At 50.9% G+C, this 4268-nt stretch overlaps 1 long non-coding RNA gene across 1 annotated transcript in view; it reads left to right on the plus strand.

Annotated features, from left to right (window-relative positions):
* Positions 1-1313, plus strand: part of LOC145716974 (uncharacterized) — a 14644-nt gene extending 13331 nt beyond the window's left edge. The window contains exon 3 of the long non-coding RNA XR_014139925.1: positions 104-1313. This is a non-coding gene — a long non-coding RNA (uncharacterized LOC145716974). The remainder of the gene's footprint in view (positions 1-103) is intronic.
* The last annotated feature ends 2955 nt before the right edge of the window (positions 1314-4268 follow it).

Raw genomic sequence — 4268 nt, forward strand, 5'->3', positions numbered from 1 at the left:
GTTCGTCTCCCCCTCCGATTTCCCCCCTTCATTCTTCCCCTCCTGCTACATTCTTCTTCCTTTTTTTTTTCTTTCTTAACATATATTACATTATTTGTTTCAGAGGTACAGATCTGAGATTCAACAGTCTTGCACAATTCACATCGTGCTGGATTCTTATTCTGAGAGACGACAATAGCCATCCCCAGAAAAATCCAAAAGGTCCTTCTCTCCAGGCTCAAGCACGTCATTTTTCCTGCTGTGTTGTCTGAGCTTGGGTGCTACATAGCGCTCCCTGGGGCTTGTCGCAGGCCAGAGATATGGGAGGAGTCCTTTGTCACCTGTCTGTGCCCCACTCTGCAAGCCATCAACCCCATGCTCCCTGAGAAGGGACCAGAAACAGATCCACTGCCTTTATTGTGGGTCACTTATACCCTTTATCTCACCTCTCACTATCTCTTTCAAACTTGATTCTCAATGCTTGTGACTGTGGGTCCAAGAGAGGGAGAAGGTAATGGATCGGAACGAACTGTGGAGCCGCAGTTTACCTGATTTTCCAGGGCATGGGAGAGGTGGTGCTGGAGCCTCTTCTTACTTTGGGGCAGATTGGCAAAGCGGGCAACGTGGCCAGATCCGGAGCGCCGAGCGGGGGCCGGGGGGCGGGGCCTCGGTGCTGAGCGCTCTGCATCCTCAGAGGGTGGACAACCTCATCCACAGTTTAGACACGAGGGAAAAAACGACCCGGAGAAGTGAGTTAGCGGAGCGCGGCGAGGCTGAGGCAGAGCTGGGCTTGGAGCTGACGCTGTCGGTCTGCAGGGCGGGGACGTCGAACCACGAGCTGCCTGCCCGCTTCCAGCCAGCCTGGCTCTGGTCTGCAGGCCCCCCGCGCTGTCTCGGCCCTTCCCGGGGCATCTTCCTTCCGCATCACCCCTGATTTCGGCACCCCCGAGAGCAGGCCCCCGGTGACGGCGCACCCCAGCCGTCTGATCCCGGAAGGCCCGAGCCTCTTCATCGCCCACCAACCTGGCAAGTTGCCAGGAGTGCCCGCCCATCCCCCCTTCCCCGTGGTGTCAGGCGGGCTGAGCGAAAGCAGGCAGAACGCATCGTCTTTTGCAACGGACGGGGTGTGTGCACGAGCAACTACAAATGTCAGCGTCATTATGGCCCCGTGAGTCTTTCCGGGGGGGACCGGGGACCTCACCATCACTGCACACCACTTTTCCCATGTAGCCTAATCCTCCCTTCAGCCCCACAAACTACACACCTCTGAACTCCCATTTTACCGACCAGAACACTGAGGCCCACACAGAGGCCATAACCGGCCCTCGGTTCCAGAAAACAGCTCCCAGCCACTGATCACCGCCTGTGTTCGCAAGCCTTCCTGCACACCCGGGTTCCCTGGGGAGATCTTATAGGACACCAATGTCTGGCTCAAACCCAAACCCATTAAACCTGAGTCTCTGGGGGCTGGGGGCTGGGGTTGGGGCATCAATCAGTGCTGGCTGTTTTTGAAATGGCCCAGGTGATCTAATGTGAGAATCTCACACTGTTAGAAAAGCCGGTGAGGGGCGCCTGGGTGGCTCAGTTGGTTAAGCGACTGCCTTCGGCTCAGGTCATGATCCTGGAGTCCCTGGATCGAGTCCCGCATCGGGCTCTCTGCTCGGCAGGGAGCCTGCTTCTCCCTCTGACCCTCCCCCCTCATGTGCTCTCTCTCTCTCTCTCATTCTCTCTGTCTCAAATAAATAATAAATAAAATCTTTAAAAAAAAAAAAAGAAAAGCCGGTGATAGAAATTCCCACAGCGAATGGGGGCTTTGTTCGCGGAGTCAGGGAGGCTCACCTCAACTGCTGGGCCAGCGGAGGCCCCCAGGCGGTGGAGTGTCTGCTCACACCCCCCCCCCCAGGAGCGGCACGCTGACGTGGAGTTGTGTCGTGTCATGGTTCATGCTTGCAGACGGTTTCTGGAGACAGAAGCCTTGCATTTGAATCTGTGCCCTCGCTGATGGCGGGACTTTGGGCCTAGTTTACTCATCACTACAGAGGGGATAAGGATGGACCCCATCTTAGGGGTTGAGGGGGGAGGCAAGTGAGGGATGCATGTGCTGAGCCCAGCACAGATCTTGACCCCTTGTGAGCCATGAGTCACCGTGAGCGACTGACGGCAACTAACATACCACCAAGCGCACGCTACAAATACCAAGGAGTTCCCAAGCCAAATTCAAATTCTGAAGAGGGGTTCTGCCTTCTCACATCTGGTCATCAAGTTTTTAGAAGTACACTCTCAACTTGAAAATTGAATTCACTTGCCTTGATGGGTTAGCATCATCAGGTGTAATTGTCCCTCAGAGTGGCAGATTGGCAGCCTGTTGATTAGTCTGCAAATAGGCAACGGAGCCAAGGTGTGCAGCAGGCTATGGAAGGGGGGGCTCTCAGGCTCTGAGCGCAGGTGGGGGGGCCCAGCCAGGGGAACTGGGGCCTCAGGGAAAGCCTTCAGTCCCTGGGGAGGGAGAGTTGGAGGCGGGGGGGGGGGGGCAGGACCTGAACAGGTGACGGGAAGCCGGTTTCAGGGTCTGGGGAAGAAGTTGGGAGGACTCTCGCCAGGATTCAAGGACCTCCCTCTACCCATCCCCCACCTTTTGGTCTTTCTGTTGGTTTGGTTTTGTTTTTTATACTATTCTCACTACCTGACAACTCTGCTCTCTGTTTATCTCAGTGTTTGTTCCTTTAAGCCCAAATTGCCTATTCCGTGGCTCTTTGTAGACCAATCTAGATAAAAGTTAGTGCTGCTTCCTCTGAGTGGCTATAGGCCTTTATACAATTTTGCCTGTATATTGCCTTTGTATGAACACATCTAGTTTAAAAATATTTTTGAGGTCCTAGAGGATGGAGACCACATTCTGTACTTCTAGGCCGCCTGTCTTCTCCTACTGCAAAAGTTAACACAAATGTTTGGCTCTTAAGAGAGAAAATGTATTATTTCCACATACACAGAACCAAGAAGTCAAAGAACTTAAGGATCTTTTAGTTCAGGAGTGGCAAACGGTCCTCTTGATCCACACCGAATCCTGCAGAGATGTTTTATTTGGCCAAGCCGATGCTTTTTTTTTTTTTTTTAAATAATACTGAGTTTGAACTCCTTTAGGTGGGGTGTGCCTGTCCAATCATTCTGGGCCTGATCCACTTAACATTTTAAACAATTTAACCACCTCACCCCTAAAAGGCATTTGCATCTATGAGCTCTAACTTGAACCCAGTTCCCCAAATTCTTGGAATACCCCCCCAAACACACACACACACACACACACACACACAAACACACAAGATCTCTAGCATGTGGCTCTCCTGCCTAGACTTCCAGAGGCAGGGAGCTTATGAGGAAGTGTGTTCCGTGGGTAGCAAGCTCTGACTTAAAAGGGTTCTTCCTGTTGAATGAAAATCATAGCATAGATTCTCCAGCTGAACTTAATGTGCTATATATTAACTCCTGTGCTTTAAATTCTTTTGGCAGCTCCTTGCTTCCTGCTGAACACTGTTCCCGTTCCCAAGCATCCCATCACAAGACCGAGGTAGCTTTTAGATACATTTTCCAACCTGCTCTTTAGGAAGAAGACAGGTTACTTAGAATCACGTTTGACTTGGCTCTGCAAACACGGTCATCTGAAAATGACCTTGGCAAACGCTCCCCCTCACTCTTAATGTGTCCATCCAACCTTCTGTACTCCAGAGCGAATTTCCTCAGGCATCTTGGAGTAATTTTAGGTCCATCTAGCTCATCCGACTGTGGATGAGCTGGGAGTCCAGGATGCGCCAGCAGCCCGGGAGGCTGCATTTTGAGGATACGATAGATCTAAGTAGATCTTATCTCCTGTTGCCCCATTAGGCCTAGACATTTTCACAGCTTTGTGCTGTACAGAAGTTAGCTTGTGCCTGAATGCACAGGAATGCGACCCCAGCAATTATTTACCAGATGGAATGCTTTTTTTTTTTTTTTTTTTTTTTGGTATTTCTCTCTGTCTTAAGGGAACTCTGTCAAAGTTTTTGGTTCCAGCTTTGACGGAGTCGATTGTGGACCTGTTATAACCTGATGAGTGGGGGAAAATTCCATATTTTTCTGTTTTCAGGAAAAATAATCTCCACACGAAGGGCCATCTGGAGAACTGGGTGTATAATAAATCACTAACACCAATTACATTTACTGGAAGCCCGGTTATTTTCTTGCAAGTAGAGACACGAGGATACAGTGTTGGCTTCTGAAAACAACGTTGTGTGAACTTCCTTCAGGGAGAGCCA

The sequence above is a fragment of the Leptonychotes weddellii genome, chromosome 14 (genome assembly GCF_054177405.1).
Source record: "Leptonychotes weddellii isolate Sample4059 chromosome 14, ASM5417740v2, whole genome shotgun sequence".
Lineage (NCBI taxonomy): Eukaryota > Metazoa > Chordata > Mammalia > Carnivora > Phocidae > Leptonychotes > Leptonychotes weddellii.